At 38.2% G+C, this 21,677-nt stretch overlaps 1 long non-coding RNA gene across 1 annotated transcript; it reads right to left on the bottom strand.

The window, feature by feature from the left end:
• Positions 1-15,859: 15,859 nt before the first annotated feature.
• Positions 15,860-20,081, bottom strand: LOC129260154 (uncharacterized). The gene is made up of 5 exons (XR_010292939.1): positions 19,954-20,081; positions 19,196-19,378; positions 18,426-18,540; positions 17,904-18,018; positions 15,860-16,211 (listed from the first exon to the last, which is right to left on the bottom strand). It is a non-coding gene; the product is annotated as an uncharacterized LOC129260154 (long non-coding RNA).
• Positions 20,082-21,677: the final 1,596 nt, after the last annotated feature.

The following is a 21,677-nucleotide window of genomic DNA, read 5'->3' on the forward strand; positions in this document are numbered from 1 at the left end:
TTCTTGACCAATTTGGACTGTTGGTGGATATCAAACACCGCCGATTGATAGACACCAAAACCACTCTTACAGTCCAGGGATGTGGTTCATATACTGGTACTATTAGCCCGATGTATGTTCAACATGACACATCGGATCGATTTCACTCCATTCTCCGTCAGTATCCGGATATCACACGACCGGTTTACAAGCACTCAGAAGTGAAACATACTACCACGCATCACATCCCAACTCGAGGCCCGCCCGCGGCAGCGCGCCCTCGTCGTCTTGCTCCAGATCGTCAGAGAATTGCCCAGGCAGAGTTCGAGCACATGCTTGAACTTGGCATTATCCGACAATCTGAGAGCAACTGGTCAAGTCCATTGCACATGGTTCCCAAGAAAACGCCAGGGGACTGGCGGCCTTGTGGTGATTATCGCTTGCTCAACGCTCGCACGGTCCCGGATCGATACCCTATCCCACACTTGCAAGATTTCTCTTCAACTCTTGCAGGTAAGACAATTTTTTCTAAAATTGATCTCGTTAGGGCATATCATCAGATCCCAGTCGAGCCTAGCGACATTCACAAGACTGCCGTGACCACTCCATTCGGCTTATTCGAATTCGTTCGAATGCCATTCGGCCTTAGGAATGCAGCACAAACATTCCAGCGATTGATGGACACCGTCATTCGCGGCCTCCCATTTGTCTATGTTTATCTGGATGATATACTGGTAACCAGTTCCTCTAAGGACGAACATGTGACACATCTCCGTCAGCTTTTCGATCGCCTGCAGGAGTATGGCATCATCGTCAATCCCTCGAAATGTCAGTTTGGTGCTTCATCGCTATCTTTTCTCGGACATATGGTGGACAACACCGGAATCCGCCCTCTTAGCGACAAAGTGAAAATCATCCGTGATTTTCCCGCACCTACGTCACTCACCAAACTTCGAGAATTCCTGGGATTGATAAACTTCTACAGGCGATTCATTCCTCGTTGTGCAGAGGTGCTGCAACCACTGACTGATCTGTTGAAAAACAGAACAAAAAAGAACATGCCAATTGATCTTGGAGAGAAAGAGCTTCTTGCTTTCAATCATGCTAAAGATCAATTGGCTAACTCTACTGTTCTTGTGCACCCTCGCACTGATGTTCCCTTGTGCCTACTAGTCGACGCTTCTGACGTAGGAGTTGGGGGAGCTATCCAACAACGAGTAGATGGAGTGTGGCAACCTCTGGCTTTCTTCTCTAAGAGGTTACAACCCGCTGAAACCAAATACAGCACTTTTGGTAGGGAGTTGCTTGCAGCATATCTGGGTATCAAGCACTTTCGCCATCTTCTTGAAGGTAGGTCATTTACTATCTACACTGACCACAAACCTCTTACCCATGCACTCAAATCGAAACCGGATAGGCATTCGCCACGTGAAATCCGACAACTCGATTTCATTTCTCAGTTCACTTCTGATATACAGCACATTTCAGGTAAGGAGAACACAGCAGCAGACGCCCTCTCTCGTCTGTATATTGACAGAGTTGATTCTTCCTCAATCATAGACTTTGCGGCCATCGCAAAAGATCAGGAAGATGAAACTGAGGTGAAAGACTCCTCACTTCAACTCAAGTCAATTGCTCTCCCAGGTTCTAGCACTACAATTCTGTGCGATATATCAACTGGTACTGCCAGGCCTTTGGTACCAGTCAAACATAGAAGAGCTATTTTTGATTCCCTTCATGGACTTTCTCATCCAGGAATCAGAGCTACTCAAAAGCTCATTACAGAGCGCTTTGTTTGGCCTAGCATCAACGCTGATGTCAGAAAATGGGCCAAAACATGCCTCGAATGTCAAAAGTGTAAAGTACATCGGCACACCAAAGCACCACTTGGTACTTTCACTTCACCTGATGCACGCTTCTCTCATGTGCACATTGATCTCGTTGGCCCGCTTCCTTCATCAGAGGGTAACAATTATCTTCTTACTTGTGTTGATCGCTACACCAGATGGCCAGAAGCTATCCCTATCCCAGACATCACTGCGGAGACGGTAGCGCGAGCATTTGTGGCCAGATGGGTAGCAGTGTTTGGTGCACCTACTACCATCACAACAGACAGAGGTAGGCAATTTGAGTCAGCACTTTTCCTTTCACTCACCAACCTCCTCGGCACTAAACGCATCCGCACAACAGCATACCATCCTGCCGCAAATGGTTTAGTGGAGCGTTTTCACCGCCAACTTAAAGCTTCTCTCAAAGCTCATAACAAGGTCCGTTGGACCGAGTCACTCCCTTTAGTCTTGCTAGGTATACGCACAGCAATCAAGGCGGACATTGGATGCTCTGCTGCAGAACTTGTGTTTGGGACTACTGTCACTCTACCTGCACAGTTTGTAGCTCCTTCACAAATTGATGCTGCCGATGACCCATCTAACTATGCCCACAGACTAAAGAGAATGATGCGAGAATTACATCCCACTCCTACTCGAAAACAGCAAACTCGAACACAGGTACATCCTGAACTGCATTCTTCATCTCACATCTTTCTACGAGATGATGCTGTTACAAAGCCATTGCAACCTCCATACAGAGGACCCTTCCGAGTCATCCGTCGCACTGACAAGTATTTTACCATCGATTATAATGGTAAACATGAAAATGTCAGTGTCGACAGACTGAAACCGGCTTTCATCGAGCAGGAGGCTAACATTCCTTCATTTCATCATCAAGATCCACCTGACCAAGTTCATCAACAATCCAACTCCACGGACTTGGCAGTGGATTCTGATGACAAGCACATGCCTCCCGAAATTCGTAAGACCCGTTCTGGTCGCAATGTCAGGTTTCCTGCCAAATACGTTCAATTTTTCGGAGACGGTTGAAACATGTCTCAAAATTCACTGATGTTTCCACTCCTTTTATTTTCTTGTTTTATATAGCCAAGTTCCCTTTTACTTTCCCTTGTCGATTTGTTACTACATTTCTATTCGGTACAAATCTAGGGGGGAGCTACTGTAGTGACTTGACTATATCTTTTTATATATCTACATCTATATATTCTTTCCTTGTATATATTTTCATTTATATTTCAACATTCTGTATATGTATATAAATTCTTTCTTTTATTTCCAAGTTCATATATTCTCACTTGTTCACGCCATGTGTATGTACTACAAGACTGTACATTCACAGAGCAAGACAATTTCCTGTCCAAATCTACTTGGCAAACACATTCTTATATTGAGAAACAACCTTTCTTTTGTTCCTAGACTTGGAGCAAACATCCTTTCATTGTTCCTTGTTTATTACAATGAACTTGCAGGTAGGCCCTATACAACATCACTACAAGATGCTGGCATGTTTGCTTTTCTCACAGTCTGCTTCTCTCTTCTTTGTTCTTTTCAACTTTGTTTTGCCCCTCTTTTTGGCGCTTATTTCTTTGTCTCATCTTTTCTGATGTTGGTAAAAACAACTTGTCTTCTCTACCACATCACCACTCTACTCTCTGCCTTCGTCCTGACCACTCATGCTGACCATCTCATCCAGCTGCTAGTGAGGATTGAATCAAATCTTGTGGAGGATCAACTTATACTTAATTATTTCTCTGCATTTTCCAATCTTATTCCTTACCGTCACTTCCACTCCTTCGAAGTCTATATTCTCTGCATATTTAATGAGCTCATTACTTCGCGAGACATTTTGTGACATCTATCCCTTTTTCTAATCTATTTGAAATTGTGAAGTATATATATTTCTATTCACGGATTTGTGCAATTTATCTGAGATTCTGAGCGGCTGGATCCCATTCTATCTTCTGGCGAGCAAGAATTAAGGTAGGACCTAACTTTTATATAAATATTAGGAGATCGGCTTTGCCAATTTCCTAAACACCTAATCCCATCTCCTTATCATGAACAGTGTAATAACTAGAAAACATTTGAAACATTCTTCCTTGAGTTTTAACGGGGTACACAGGGTTGAATTAGGAAAGAAGAAAGAAAGGCATATCAACAAAAAAATTGAAATATATAAAAGGCATTATTAAGCAGACTTGATTTTCTTTGTAAATCAAAATTGACAAGTCATTAACAAAGTGAATGTTAACAAACATTAATAACAAACTTAGAATAAAACAAAATTATGAATATCAAGGGCATTTGCGAATTCTCATTATGTTAAAACAAACGTGCGGTCAATACTGGGATCGTCAATTCGTAGACATGGTTGATAAAACCCTAATAAAGGGAATGAAAGGTACGTGAAAACGAATACTAGTATGACCAAGATCATACAAAGTAGACGTGCAAAAAGCGAACACCAGCAAAACTGGTTGTGCTCATCGATTTGTTATTTGGTTCTTTTGTTATTGTCAACAGTCTGGTAGAGTCTTGCTCCCCGCCCACACCTTTGATCTCCTTTGATCACATCCGCTTCCCAATTTATGACAGGATGTTCATAGAAATGGGGGGGGGGGGGGGGTTAATTTGTTGATGCGTTAACAACAATAAATGAGGATGTTCTTTTATTTCGGTTAAAATCGGGTCTCTAAAACCCTCACCCTATAAAAAATATAAATTTACCTAAATGTAACATATGGAACAGATTTATCTTTTTGCGAAAACATCTGATAACATTACCTGCTCTCTATTGCGGTTTTTAAGTTACATTGGTAGATATTCGAATTGGGAAGAGATGAAAGTGGTGGAAATAATAAAGGAGAAGAAGGAAGAGGAAGATGAGAAAAATGGAGAGGGGTTCCAGCTTCATGATGAGAACAACGCATATATTTCGCGCAATTTTATACAAAATTATAGATGAGTTTAAAACGAATATTAATATCCCTGATACACCTACATGATGATAATAACACGAATAATTGACGTCGAAGTAAAGATTAAACTATCATATTTACGAACTGCGGTTTCATATTGGTAGATTAGTCGGACATCAGTTAAAGTTATAAACATTTTTATTTATTTATTTTATTTCAGTAAAGCAAGATTTTCCTTCGAAAAATATTTTGTTAGAATTGGAAATGATAAAACCAAGTCACAACTTGGTATAATACAGAATTTAGTGTTATATGGCAGCTAAAAATAATAATACATGACATTTGTAAAGCTCACTTTCCATCTTGATTGGATGCTCAATGCGCTTCAGAGCAAAGCAACAAAAGCTAGTTCTATTTAAAAAAAAATCCAGCACATTTAGCTTCAATGTTTAAACACATACCCAAGTAAAGGTATGTTTTCGAAAGCTACTATAACGTAGTGTGTGGAATGGGTACTTAACGAGTTAATTATCACTTGCCGACAAAGCAAGAATGGAGCTATACATGGAGCTATATATCATTCTTTTCTTTCGTTAAGAGTTTTGGTGGGTGCTCATGCAAACGCTAGCCATCAAACCTAACTATTCTTTTCGGGGAACAAAGGAGTTAGTCAAGCCAAGTTAAAGAATGAAAGCCCCGTCCCGGTTCACCTCTATATAGTCGAAAATCCTTTTAATCATCACACGTGAGCATTACTGAGTAAGACAAGTTTCAAAACTAAGTACTGCAGAACTATATGGTATCCATATTACCATGAAACAATAAGCCCCCTCTATTTTCTCCTCCCCTTTCCCCTTCTTTTATTCGCTCCCTTCTCCTTCTCTCACTTTCTCTATTTTCCTTCTCATTTTCCCTCCATCCCTTCCTTTTTCTTTCATTTTTCTTTCTTCTTTCTTGAAAGAGCGGATGTTAATTCGGGACAAGTTTTTAATTGATGCAACGAGAGCAGGAAATTGTGAGCATGGTGAGAAAAAATAATTTCAAGATTAAGAGCAAGAATGTTCAATACTTGTCATCAGCGTAAAAATGGGCAGATGCGAGTTACTAAAGTATTTTCTGACATGAAAAACTGGACAATTTCCCAAATTTTTCTTCCCGCTTTCTCTCTTTTCCTCTACTTTTCGTAAGTCCCACTTCTATTGTCCGTGTCACTTCTTACCTTTTCCTGCACCCTCCTCTTCCGTCCTTCGTTTTTTTCTCCATTTTATTTAATTCCCCCCTCATCATTCTCTCTTTCTCATTCTGTCCTTCTTCCTTTTCTTCCTTTGTCTCTTCTTCTCCCCTTTGATTTTCAATCTATTTTCCTTTTCTCCTTTTCCCTCTTTTCTTTCTGTCTCATGCAGGTCTTCCCTTTTTTCATCCGCTCTGTTTTCTTTTCCATTTCACCTTTTCCTTATTTCTTTTCTTTACCCCCTCTCCCTCTTTCTCCTCTTTGCCCCCCCCCCCTCTATTTTCTATTTCTCCCCTTTCCCCTTCTCTCACTTTTTCTATTTCTCTTATCTCTTTCCTTCTGGTCTTCAATCCATCTCTTCCTTTTCTTTCATTTATGCTTTCTTCTTCTCCCTTTTATCTGCATCTCGTAGATCCGCGCCTGAAAGGCATGTCAGGGTATATATAAAAAAAGGATGAACATGCAGGGAAAGAATAAGGTAAATAGTTCTAGGACGACCTCCGGAATGTAGGGTCAACATCGACAAATACCTGCTCCTTTTTCAGACTAACCATGTCAGTGAATGAAATAACGGACACCACGGGAAGAATATTCATTTATAGGAAAGGACCCTTTACGCTGGTGCAAGTTTGTAATCGAACACAATATGTCATTCGGTGAAAAAGCCTAAAATCCCAGTTATCTACCCAAAACTTTGTAATTTACATAACAGATTTTATCCACAAAAAATGATCGAAAACTTATGCTTGATATGAGATAAAAATCACATGCAGTCTTGAATGTGTCAAATGAGACCTCCTTTCTACCAAGAATGCACGGCCGAACATCCTAGGGAAACACCCTAGAATAGACTCGGCCACTACCCTCGGGCGCTCCCCTAGGGCACTCATTTGAGGGGAGCGGACGAGGGAAGACGCCCGCGTCCGCTCCCCTCAAATGTCCGCTACGGGCTACCGCGTTCGCCCTAGGGGGCACTGTGACGTTTCCCGCGGCCGGCACTGTATTTTACACGCAAATCGACGCAAGGCATTACGCGAAGTCCGTGAAGTGTCCAATCTTTTCATTGTATAGACTTTGGTATACCGTGACGTTTGTTAATACTGCTTGTACTGCTGGTTTCGTTCCAGGCATGTGTATTTTTTAAATTTTTTTTTTATTAGTCATCGTTTTAAATTAATTGTAACAAAAGTGTTATCATTGCCAATAGTAATCTTGAATTACGTTTTTGAAGGTATTTAATTTATTGGTGCCCATAATTAGTAAATTAATCATAAGAATTGCGCATTCAAAGAATTTAGACACAGTTATGAAATTACCGAGGAGCTGAATCAAGGTTGTGAAATTTATTAGCGCCACCAACGGGCTTCCTTGTATTTCCGTAGAAGAGACAAACGAAGTCACTTGCTAGGCCCGAGGTTAGCGAAATTTGCTCTTTTTGTAATGAAATTAGTTAAAAATCGTATGTATAATTTTGTTATGTATAGCTACTTACCGGAAAGAGCCCCAGTGCGTAGCGAGAAGGAGTTTCGGCAAATATTACTTCAGCAATGAAGTAATGTTTGCCGACTACTTCGAAATCTACGGTCAAGGTTAGTATACAGTCCGACCTCTCTTATCAAGACACGTTGGGACCAGCACCAATCCGGATAAGGGATTTATCCGGATCTGGGAGACCCAATGTTAAATACACGCAGCTGCCTCTGCAATAGAAGCTGCACGTAGTCTATTTAGTGGGCATACACAGACAGTATTCACTGCAGTGTCAGTGCAAATTATAGGCGGTATTTTTCCGCAAAAATACCGATTGGTGTCCAAAACTGTTGGAAAATTTACCTGCTCAAATGAGGTATAATCGAGAATACTTCGAAAGGAAGAAAATGAATGACTCGATGAAACTAAGTTTTACAATAAGATCAAAGCGGCGGCTATCGCAGCTTCGCGATGTCAGCCATTGTTACACTGACTGTAGGCTTAAACATGATAGATGGCGCTGTCCGTATTGAGGCCTAGCGTTAGCTAGCGAGACATGTGTTGTTTTTCCCGGGAAACAAAAAGAGAATGTGATGAAATGTTTACATTGCGCCCCATTTTCCTGGAAAATTATCCTGCGTAAGTTCTTTCGGTGATTTGGGCGAGATATTTTCATGAAAAATACCGTAATGTTGTTTTAGGTAGTCTATATTGAAAAATATATGTAATCAAAGGGAGTTTGTGTATAGGATTGAGTTTAGATTGCTATCTCAATTTACTCACGTACTAGATTGAATAAAAAAAAAAAAAAATCTTGGCAAATGTGCGTCCGGATAATAGAGAGATCCGGATAAGGGGAGGCCGGATAAGAGAGGTTGGACTGTGAGTGATTGTATTACCGACCGGCCTTGTATTACCGAACGCGCGCATCGTACAGGTCAGAAAATAATATCATACGCTCAATTTTTTGCAACATCCTCCCAAAGGGAACTTGAATAGAAAGATGATGAAAAATGGTCAAAAACACATTTTCAAAGTCTTAATATTCTAAAAAATAATAAAATATGGTCAAAATAGCTCATCAGTGATTTTGTTGTTTTCTCAACTTTTCCTATAGAAAAGACACGTTCGGTAATACGATACCTATTTCAAGTGACCAAAACATTTCACATGCGGAGAGGGGTCCGATTGGAAGATAATATCGTCAAAAGGAAAAACGATTTCGGCAATTTTTTCACATATTTATATTTTGTAGGTAATTGTGTATTTATGGTGAAAGTTTGGTGAATTTTATGAGAATAATGTTTTTTATATGATTGAATTCATGAAAAGTGTTAATACGATCCACTACCATATATATATATACTAACCTCGTATTAGTGTGACGGTGGCTCTCTCCAAGGAAATGTGCGTTAAACTTGTCCATAATCACAGAACATTTGGTGCTATCAGCCTCAGTAGCAAATTCCATGCCATTGTAGATATGAAGACATTCCGGTCCAACACTGTGAAGGAGAAGGGCAGTCTGATAACGATCAGGTTGTTGAGAGAGATTTGTGAGAATAGAGTAATTTTTTTTATACCTTTATACCTTTATACCGCATATACTGGAAAAATACAGTTGTTCCTGCAGTCAAGTTTCCAGGTCTTTCTTGTTGTCTTCCTAGCTTGGATAAGTTTGAAAACTGAGTCTGTGCTATTTGTGCAATGTGCTGTGTCAATGGAAAAAGGCACTATTCCCATGCGTGAACATAATGCCACGTAGACCAGAACTTGTCTAACTTTGTCTTGAAGCCATTGATTGTTGATGCTGTGACTACCTCAGCAGGCAAAGAGTTCCAGTCACTAACCACTCTAACACTGAAGGTGTCTTGTCTCACTGCCAGTCTACTCCTTTTCAAAAATAGCTTGTAAGGGTGGCCACGCGTTGCTTGAGTGGTAGCTGATGTGAAGAATAGGTCTCTATTCACATCATCAATGCCATGAATTATTTTATAGGTTTGTATCATGTCACCTCTGCGCAGTCTGTACTTGATGGAGGGTAATTTCATTTCACGCAGTCTTCTACCATAGTCCATTTCTTTTAGGGCTGGTACTAGCTTGGTCGCTCGTCGCTGGACTTTCTCAACAGCCTTCAAGTCAGAAACATATCTTGGGTACCATATTTCATTCGCATATTCAAGAATTGGTCTCACTAGTGACTTGTACAACCTTTTGATGTTTTCTTTGTCTCTATTTCCCATTGGTGGCTCCCAATTTTTCACTCCTCTGCGACATTAATGTTAACCAAGTTAGAAATTAGATATAGGCCTAAATCTATTGAATAAGACAAACATGCAGAGCAGCATGTTATTTCTAAGACCGAGTCTAACTATATTTATGAATAACAATAAGAGTTAAAATGGGTGGGGGCTAAATGCAGAAGAAGCCTGACGAAGTTATGAAATTATGGCTCAGGCCTATTCTAAATTAATTTGATATCATTATCTGAAACCGAAACTGATTGACACAATTAATGTCAATTATGATTGACAGGCATATCTTCTTCCACACTCCGCTTCACAGTTTATTCCTGACTGAGTTTCGATCTACTGGAGATAAATACAGATCTCCCTCTATATCTAACTTTACATACAAGAAGCTTCAATTTCATTCTTCTTGTTTTAATCAATCGTGGGCTCCCGGCCCGATTTTCTCTCGATGCCTGGGGCCAGCCGGCTAGGTCTAGGAGCCCGTACAAAATACATGTGGTTAACACAGCGGCATAACCACAACACTGCATGAAACATACAGGCTGCACTCAGCCTGCGTGCCTGCCTGGGCACTCACACTATTGCGAGGTTGTATGCTATGCATACTGATCTGAAACAAATAGGAGTAATGCCGAAAATTTGTTAACAAATTATACTTTCCTCCTATAAAAGCCTCTTAATTTACTATCTATTGTCCACGGCGGACGGTATTTGAATATTAATGAGTCAGAAAGAAGAGGATCGAGGGTATTTGAATTCCAGTTCATCGTGGCTTAGCCGTGAACCAGAATAGCCTGGTGGTTAAGTCGCTGCCCGGAAAGCAGTAGATGGCAGGTTCGAATCCCACTGGTTCCAATTTTTTCTGATCTTATGATTTTCATTACAGATCGAGCATACTGATCTTATGATTTTCATTTACAGATCGAGCATACTGATCTGAAACAAATAGGAGTAATGCCGAAAATTTGTTAACAAATAATACTTTCCTCCTATAAAAGCCTCTTAATTTACTAAAAATATATATATCATTGCTTTGGTGCTCTCTTAAAGAACGAGAAAAAAAAAGAATGAGAGAGCTTGAGAGAGAAAAACGAGGGGAAAACCTCTGTCATCTAAAGAACTCACAGCTGATCATTTATGCAAATGATTCTTACAAATTATTGATTGGTGCGCTGCATACATGGATCACTGGAAACGGTGTTGATAACAATGAATAAAAAAAAAAAAAACCCACCAATCAACAAGAGGAAGATGAAAAATAGCACCTAAATCAACAGAGGAAAAGAGAGGGGAACTATCAATAAAGCTCCTGCGCAGACCATCAAGACGCAATATTTTGTTGTTTTACGTAATCTTTGAATGTGCATAATTCCTTTTCTTTTTTTTTCAGAAAAGAACGGAAAAAAAAAAAAAAAAAAAGTTCCAAGCTGCACGACAATGTGTCAAATTCCGTCTCTCTATCTATTCCTCTCTCTTTTCCAAGTTAACATTTGGAGTTATTGTACAACGATTAAGGGGTGTTTCACCTCTTATTGATTCCATGTACAAAAGCTTGTATACGGTGAACTGTACTATAAAAACCATTACAATTCATACCAAAAACATTTGAATGAAACAAATAACTTGGTATGTCAAATTGCGAGTTTACTAAGGCCAGTTACAACAACTACTTTGCATACCATCAGATCAATTAAAGTAGAAGTCAGTGAACGTTTGAAACTTTTCTATTACTGCTTGAACAGTGAAACATAATGATTTTAACAAAATTGAATGAAATGGATTCTTGTCTAAAATAGATTCAACTATTTTACAAAGGATTGGAATATTTGTATCTTAGTATTGAAGCATAACATTGGTTGCACACAAACGAAATATTCCGTTCAGTATTTTGCAATATATGCAAACACACACAATAGCTTTTTTTTCAGAGAAAAAAAAAGAGATTGATGAACTATACCACTGAATGTGCTACATTATCTGATTATACATTCTTTGTTAAGAATAAGGGAAAGAAAATAAACAACCCTGCCCATTTGTTTAGCATTAGAAAATGCAAACCACTTGAATGCCACCATGTGACATGCGAAATAACATCGATATTACGACAGTAGTGTTGATTTTACCAATAGAGCCCTTATTGATTCCATGTACAAAAGCTTGTGCGGTGAACTGTACTAAAAACCATTACAATTCATACCCAAAACATTTGATTGAAACAAATAACCTGGTATGTCAAATTGCGAGTTTACTAAGGCAAGTTGCAACGACTATTTTGCATACCATTAGATCAATTAAAGTAAAAGTCAGTGAACGTTTGAAACATTTCTATTACTGGTTGAACAGTGAAACATAATGACATAGATTTTAAATAGTTTCAGCTTCTTGCTTTAGAACCATCGATTCCTTATTGGATTTTTGCATCTTAGTATTTGAATTGTAACCGAGCGTCCACAATATTCTTGTATGGAATTTACAAAAAACATTCACACAGAAATCCAAAACATTTTCGGTTCTTCGAGAGAGAGAAAAAAAAGAGAGTTGTGAATTATCCCTAATAGACGTACATGTATAGAGCATTGTCTGAATCTTTTCTGAGAAAAGTTGCCACGCCCAGTTGTTAAACGTTAACATTTCAATGCAGTTTTCATGACTGGGGACATGCAAATTAAGTCAAGGTTACCATTGCAAGGTTGATTCTCACCAATGCCTCTTTTACATGCTAATTGAAAATTCAAATTAATTCAGTGAACATTTAAGAATACAATCCAGTGCTTGCAATAAATATGGGATTCTAGAATTTGGCTGTTGTTCTTTTTTTTCTCCAAAATTAACCGAACAACTTGTTTTGTTATGAAATTACCTTGAAGATTTGTATTATAAAAACACTTCCTTTGTTTCTATAATCAGAATATGCATAAACAAATAAACACGCCAATGTTTCATGAATCCGCAAACTTAACGATTTCTTGTTACTCAGTACACAGTACACACTCATGTTCACTGCACGATAGCAATCTTTTGTGAGTTTTATTTAACGTCCATTTTTTTTCCCCCAAAGCTTTATAAGAAAATAGTAAGCAAATACTCAAAATAGTACAAAATAAATGAAATAATATCATCTCAATTTTATTACTAAGGGTTTTTTCTTTTTCCCTTTTCCTTTTCATGCAATTAGAATAAAACAGAAAATAATGTATCGCCTAAACTAGGCCGATTCCCATAGAATTCTTTAACTTAAAACTTATAATCCCGTTCAGTTTCTTCTGAATCACATTTGGTCAGAAGCTAAGACCCTCTAAAAACGTCACCTCTACATACACATTCTCATTTTCAGAAGGTTTCTCCCTCTCATGTCCCTGATTTAGATCCATACATAAATTCAAACATACATTATGTTTTCATATTTATCATATTCAGGTCTTTAAAAAGCACCCGAACAAGAAAAGAAAAGAAAAAAAAAGTTCTTCAGTCTTCTTCCTGAACTATAGATCTAGACTTATTCTCATGTTTGTCCAATGATTCTTCACTGTTCTTCCTTTTATAGTTCTGATATTTGTCCAATGATTCTTTACTATTCTTCCTTCTTGTTCTTATTCTCACATTTTATCCAATGATTAGCTTAAGTCGTTTCAATATGTTTTCTTATATTCTTCATCTTCTTTATTTACTTTTAACTGCTGTCGTCTCAATCATAAATGTCTTTGTGTACTTCTATATATTCTTTCTCTATTTTTTAACTACTGCTGTTACCTTTTTTCAGCATTTCCATATAATCGGCTTGATTTTTCCTCGGAATCCACTTCTTGTCGATGAAAAGCCGGTCGGGTTCCGCCCGGGAGAAGAAGGCAAGACGTCCAGCCTTCCTTGCCTCGTACAGCAGCTGTAGTTGAGCCTGTCGCTCCTGCCTCACCCTCCATGGAAGGTCATCAGTTACCACCATCTTGCTTCCCCTCAGATGATGCGCCTCCTTCATGATCTTGCCCTTGTCGGTATATATACCTCGCATGCTTGTGTGAGTGACCCTGGCTTTGATAGGCCTTGGTTTGGACGCCGCCGGAACACGATGTACCCTCTGGAACTCGATTTCTTCTAACGTTACCTCCGCAGGCTCAAACTTCAGTTTCTCTACAAGAAATTTCCTCACGACTTCTTCAGTCTTCCGATGTTCGGATTCTATCATTCTCCTTCCTCCTCTATACCAAGGAGCATGAGATTCTCTCGAGCAACATACAACTGAAGCTTTTCAACCTCTTTGCTGACCTCTTCGTAATGATGTTTAATTTCCTCTTGTATTTTAGGAATAGTTTTAGTTTTCAGCTCATCCACTTCGTCTCCTTGATATTTCAGAGCTTCAATCTTCTCTGACATTTTAGTTTCCATGTCTTTCACTTTCCCAGCTAAAGTAACGTTACTTCTCGAATTTCCCGTTTCAAAGTGTCCCCAAGCTTGGCCAAACTTTCAGTCATATTAGGGCCTACTGACGTATTAATCAAGCATCGCTTCCAAATCTTTCGAACGAGTACCGGTACCTACTTGTAGTTGAACTCAAATCTTGAACGTTTTTCTCCTTTGGTGTGAGACATTTTAGAAGTTGTCCAGTTATACGTTGAGCGGAAATCAGTTGAAGTTCCCGCCAAGATTTCCGGCGGTCAATCGAACAGATTACGTCGATTCAAACAAAACTACGGGGAACTGGTTCACATATCATTTAACGCACCATTGAGTGTCTACAAGGGGCCCCAAGGGGCATTAGACTTTTTACCTTTTTACCTTAGGGTGCCCTGATGGGGTAGGCAAGGTGTTGAACATAATCTGTTACTTTTCACCCAACCCCTTTTGACAATTGAAGAGCTTAATTTAAAAAAAAAGGCTAAATCCACTTTTGACCAAAAGTAATTTTAAAATATAAATTTGTTTATCTTTGACACGGGAATCAAGTGCACCATATCGCATTCCAAAATTTTTGGAAGTTTGGCAAAAATTGAACACAAATTGAGTTTTTTTTACAGGAGCTAAATCCAAAACAGTTTTATTCCAAAAGGAGCTAAATCCACTATGTTCACTGCTCGGATTTCTTGATTTAACAACATTAGCTAAAGTTCCCAGGTCAAAAAACCAGTTAAGGACCAGTTCATCCAACTGGTACTGGTACCAGTTGATTCCAGTTAGCGAACTGGATTCAATATGGAAATTGGAATACTGGAATCAACTGGATTCAACTGGAATCCAGTTGACAAATTGTAACTGGTACCAGTTGGAAATACCAGTTGGCAACTGGTCCTAACTGGTACCAGTTAGCAACTGGTACCAGTTGACAACTGGTCCTAACTGGTACCAGTTAGGACCAGTTGGAAACATGAGTTGTCAACTGGTGCCAGTTAAAACCAGTTGGAAACACCAATTGTAAACTGGTGCCAGTTAGGACCAGTTGGAAACATGAGTTGTCAACTGGTGCCAGTTAAAACCAGTTGGAAACACAAATTGTCAACTGGTGCCAGTTAGGACCAGTTGGAAACATGAGGTGTCAACTGGTGCCAGTTAAAACCAGTTGGAAACACCAATTGTCAACTGGTGCCAGTTAGGACCAGTTGGAAACATGAGTTGTCAACTGGTGCCAGTTAAAACCAGTTGGAAACACCAGTTGTCAACTGGTGCCAGTTAGAACAAGTTGGAAGCACCAGTTAGGACCAGTTGGAAACATAAATTGTCAAGTGGTACCAGTTAGAAACACCCTGCAATGTATAGCATAAACAAAAATGAATCATGTGGATATGTACATTCCCGATCTTTTACTCTTCTCATATAATCACTCCTTCGTTTTCCTTGCGCACACACACATTATAATATTGGTACCAACACACCCCCCCCCCCCCCTCTCAGGCGGTTATTTCAATTATAAATTATCTTCAATAATCTTTACATTGAATGTCCACTCCTGTTATAACAATGTGCATGGACAAGTGAAATAATTATCCTTGCACATAGGACTGATGAAATGAATCAAGGTAAATTTGTAGCATTGTATTGAAACCTTGTTAATTTCCACATGCACAATATAACAGGATTGGACTGTAAACTTGCTCTGGTAAATCAATCCCTCAGTCTCTTGAAATCTGTACCAAAAAACATCAGAGAATGACAAAAGTCACAAAAAACATCTATATGGTATTTAAACTAGGAATTTAATGAAAGAAAATTATGTTACAAACTGTAACATGCTGTGTATAATTCTTGTATTATGTGTCAACAAAGATCATTAACTTACACAGTAAATATGTAGTCAATCCAATTTTTACATGCTAGCTTGGAGACAAAATTTGAATATAATGCATCTAAGCATTTACCTTCAATAAATAATATGTACTATTTTTAAAGGAATGATAAAGGAGTCTTTTTTTAATTATTATTTATTGAGATCTTGGGGCCCTCACTGGCTCTGAAGAAGAAACGTGAAACAGGTACCTTCCTTTCCTGTAGTGGCACTTGATCTTTGCTGGTAGATGCGATGTATCTGAAGATTAGAAAAAAAAACCAATGGAATGAAAAATAATAAGTACAGTGAATACCGTAATACAAAATTTCAGTGGTGTAAAATTATATCTGCACATAAAGAAAATACATGGGATAGTGAAACTTCTCTAAGTTCCATATTTCAATGATTCAATTATAAATGATAGACAGCACATCATCATTTTTATTACAACATGTATAGTAAGTTCACATGGTCTTGGGAATACTTCTGAAATTGACATCGCAGAGATAAAATTGCCTCGACCTTATACCTATACATTTATTTTAATAATAAAGACTTAGACTATGTATGTTTGCATATATGTATCTAGGAGTCTATGTTGCACATTATCTGCTAACATCTGATGGGTATTTCATGATTGTCAGTGCCGACTATTTCAGTGAAATCATTGCTTTTGATTGGCTGAGAAGCACTGGCCTCTGACTGTTACTATGGTAACTGTCGGAAAAAGACAACTTGTTAATGCTGACAACTTTCAAAAAGCAGTTCCCAGAACATGTTTAAAAACGCAAGACAAAGCAAAAAAAAAAAAAATGAAATACAAAATTTTATCAGAGGATTAAAGGGATGGTCCGGGCCGAAAATATTTACATCTAAATAATACTTGAGTAAAATTCACAGAGCAAAATGATGAAAATTTCATCAAAATAGGATAACAAGAAGTTATTGAATTTTAAAGTTTATCAATATTTTGTGAAAACAGTTGTATGCACTTCGTCATGAATATTCATTAGGTGGGCTGATGTCACATCTCCACTTTCCTTTTTTTTATGTTACTAGATGAAATCATAAATGTTTGATTTTTTCATACATGTGTAAATGATGCGTCTCCATTGTAATGAAATAAGTTGCGTCAATAACTAATGCACCTAATCAGTTGTCAATCCAATTGTCAATAGTTCTTGGTTAAAAATATCTTAATAAACCTAATCTCATATAATAAAATACAAAAGGGCAATTGGGATATGACATCATCAGCCAACCTAATGAATATTCATAAAGACATGCCTAGAACTATTTCACCGGAATAATGCAAATCTTTAAAATTCAAAACCTTAATTAATTATCAAATTTTGATCAAGTTTTCAGCATTTTGCTCTGTGAATTTTACTCTATTTATTGAGATATGTTTCCAGCCTGGACCATCCCTTTAATTCTACTTCTACGGTACCCCCACACATACTGGTAAGTCAGAGGTAAAAAACAACGAGAACCAATTTAATTTCAAAGATAAAAAAATACTTCAGCCTCCAGATTTAAGAAAAAATTCAGGAAATGTTATTTTAGTTCAGACTAATTGTGCACGTTTCATTTCGGAGGTCAATCTGAAATTATACTTCCAGTTCCAAATTCACGCCATTTGGTTATGCAAAAGCATGAATTAAAATTGATGGGCCTGGGCCCATGTCACTGGCTAGCCTAGAGGACTCCATGAAGATAATTTTATCATTTTTACATTGTATTTTCATCACGGAGCCTAGACAAGCCTCCTATAAGGTTGCTCGTACAACTGTGTAAACAAAGATAGATTTCCCTCGGAAATCCACCTTTCCCATAATGATTTTTGGGCAAACATTAATTTTTTACATTTTGTAAGCCTTGATACTCTAAATGTGTACAAAGGCTTAAAAAAAATTAATTGTAAAATGTACAAATTGGAAATTTTCTTACAAAAAGGATCACTTGCTTGCAGATCTTGTCCTCACTGCCTCTAAAGAGTTCACGTGCGACAGGTACATTCCTTTCCTCTACTGGCACACATTCTTTGCTGGTAGATGCGATGTATCTGAAGAATTTTTTTCAAAAACAATGGAGAGAAAAATAATCAGTACAGTGAACAGCGAATAACAAATACGTATATATTACAGTGAATAGCAATACATGTCTACACCTAAGGCGGGCAAGGGTTACTACAGAGTGTTGTAAAATTCCATTTGCACTTTAAGAAAAATACATGGGATTGTGAATCAATTTTTACATTGTATTTTCATCACGGAGCCTAGACAAGCCTCCTATAAGGTTGCTCGTACAACTGTGTAAACAAAGATAGATTTCCCTCGGAAATCCACCTTTCCCATAATGATTTTTGGGCAAACATTAATTTTTTACATTTTGTAAGCCTTGATACTCTAAATGTGTACAAAGGCTTAAAAAAAATTAATTGTAAAATGTACAAATTGGAAATTTTCTTACAAAAAGGATCACTTGCTTGCAGATCTTGTCCTCACTGCCTCTAAAGAGTTCACGTGCGACAGGTACATTCCTTTCCTCTACTGGCACACATTCTTTGCTGGTAGATGCGATGTATCTGAATAATTTTTTTAAAACAATGGAGAGAAAAATAATCAGTACAGTGAACAGTGAATAAAAATACGTCTATATTACAGTGAATAGCAATACATGTCTACACCTAAGGCGGGCAAGGGTTACTACAGAGTGTTGTAAAATTCCATTTGCACATTAAGAAAAATACATGGGATTGTGAATCAATGATTCAACTATAATGATAAACAGCACATCATCATATTTATTAAAAAAATGAGTAAGTTCACTTGGTCTTGGGAATACTTCTGAAATCGATGTCGCAGAGATCAGTCCTTCATGTTTATAATTCCATGGAGCTCAATAAATGGCTCTCCTTATGCCTCCGAATTTGCTTTCCTAGACACACTCAATTTTATAAAATGCTCAATTGTTGTAGATTGTTATTAAAATTGTAAATGCAACAGCTGTGTAGCTATTAATTAATCTGTGGTGAAACTAGGCTTGGGTCATGTACAAAAATATCGCGCTCCTCAAAAAAAAATTATAAGTAGGGTGTCCGAACTCATATTAGGCCTAAAAAAAGTGCTAGAATTTCATATTTTACATCTTTAAAACCATTAAATCACCATCTCTTTTCCATAATTCTCATAATAGAGGATACACAAAGACCCCAAAAGAAAACTTGACATCTGAATTACCTAACTTACAGCCTCCTCATATGGAGGGCAGCAACGAAGTATTCGGATCTCCACTCCCGAGTCCTGGCGGTTTTGAGCTGGGCCTTCTTCTGGAAACTACCGGTACCCCAGGTCATGTTCACTGACTTCATCTCCTCCTCGAGGCTCAGTATGACTCCAGGTGGTTTTGGGTCTCCCTCTCTCCTGAAATACACAGTCAAAAAGTGATAAACAGCTAGGCCTATTCATGAAAAAATCAGACTCTTAAAATGGTGGAAAAAATAATGAATTTCGATTTTCGGCATTTCAAAATCTCATCAAAATCCTCAAATCGTGTGTATAGTGATTGGTGCGCAGACACGAGGCGCTGGCCACTATCATAATGTTAAATCTGAAATTGAAAATCATAACTGGCTGAGACTGAGTCTCAGATTTTTTCCAAGACCAAGAAAATCGGTTTCACATTCGATCACATATCTCTCTCATTTACTTATAACAATATATGGAACAATATCAACTGAAAGATTTTGTGAAATAAAAAGAAATTCATGTTAAATCTTAACACAAATCGTAAGGTCAATATGATGTATGTGCGCAGACTTGCACCGGCATGGCAGCCACACATCCACGCCCGGCTAGTCGCGGCCGGCAGGCAGCGCTGAGGGGCAGTAACAGGATGTCCTGACGAACTCTAACGTTACAGCTAGCCCCGCAGCTAGCTGCGAGCCGCGCCATTTAACAAACTACGAAAAGAAAATCATAGAAAATTGTTAACTTACCTGTAGAGCCTACTGCGAATGTCTTAGCTTTCAAGTCATTGTCCAAATCTGGTCCGTGTGATTTCAGTGGTTGAATTATTATTAAAACGGCCTTCTTTACCCTTCTTTATCGCACTAGCACTCGATATAAAAAGTGCGGTGCAAATTAACGGCGAGGCGAAGATGGCTCTTTCAAATTCAAATTAGATTGGCGGTTTGCGTTTGGCGGCGCTGGTTAATTTGGTAATTTGCATAATTATACGGACATGCGCAGGCCCGCCCGCGGCCGGCGAAATTATTTTTCCCACCGAGTTCTGGACCAACATATGAATATTCATGACTTGCGTCTTCGGATTGAGAGTACGCATGCGCGTGGACTTGGCCTCGACCAGTGCCGATCGTAAGCATTCACGTTGTTCAGAATGAATTAGCATGGTCAAATTACCGGTACCCTTACATAGTTACATAGGTCTTATAGGCTTAGATCTATATATATATATATATATATATCCAATTCTTAAACACTTAATAAGCTAGCTGCCATTAATGGCAAGACATGTGCTAGGGTAGGGCTAGCTTAGGCTAGCGCATTAACTTTACCTCAAATCTGGACCTGTCTAATTAATGCCTAGTACTAATCAGTGTTATAATTTCTGAAGGTTTCCATGGCGAAGAAGAATAGTGTAGTAGGTTTCACGGTACACCATGTATCTTTCTTGGGCAGATGTTGGTCCTGAAAAGGACCACCCAATATCGACGTTTCGACAAGTGTGTTCTTGTCGTTTTCTCCTGAGGACGACAAGAACACACTTGTCGAAACGTCGAGATTGGGTGGTCCTTTTCAGGACCAACATCTGCCCAAGAAAGATACATGGTGTGCCGTGAAACCTACTACACTAATCAGTATTGTAGTGCCTTGATGCTCGGCCTCGGCCTTAAGGCGCCTTAATGCCTAGCTACTTATTCAAAGCCTTGGCCTCGAGAGGGCCTTGGCCTTGAGGATTTTCAGCCTTGAATTTTTTTTTTAAAGGCATTTTCAAGGCATTTTGTATTTTGTACTTTCATTTGTTTTAATAAGTAATTATAAATGTTTCAATTGTTTTTTTAAATATATATTTAATAACACTAATGGTCAATACTACCAATCACCAGTAACAGTAGCAGCAGCAGTAGTAAGTGTACTAGCAGTGTCATCAATTGTAATTGTCACCATTATCAAGAAATTCAAACAAAGAATACATCAGTTATGAAAAATAGCATTATGTATTGGTAATGTGTTGTAATCATATGATGATAATGACAGTAAATAATAATGGTCATGATCAAGATAATAGTGCTTTGATGACAAGAATAATTTTTACATCTGACTGCAATTTTGACAACAATTTTCATACTTTAAACATAGCTAACCCTAAAGAACGATAACAAGGTTGATTTCTATTTCATTAGGATTTTCCTTGTATTATTTTCTTTGGCCAACAAGAATGTTTTAAGTCCTAATGATATTCTGAACAGATTTGGTAAAATTGAACACAGTCTCCAATTGTGTCATATCCAAATGGGTAATGTCAATGGCATGATGAGCCAGAAACTTTGAGGGGCCAAGCATGACATATATAGAGCAAAATTTCTGTCAAAAAAGAAGAAGAAAGCGATTGAAGCGAGCGAGTGAACAAAATTTGTCCCCCTCTTTCTATAAGAAAAGCTAATTTTGCAATAGATTGTTCAAAAAATAATATCACATT

The sequence above is a fragment of the Lytechinus pictus genome, chromosome 3 (assembly GCF_037042905.1).
Source record: "Lytechinus pictus isolate F3 Inbred chromosome 3, Lp3.0, whole genome shotgun sequence".
In the NCBI taxonomy this organism is placed as follows: Eukaryota; Metazoa; Echinodermata; class Echinoidea; order Temnopleuroida; family Toxopneustidae; genus Lytechinus; species Lytechinus pictus.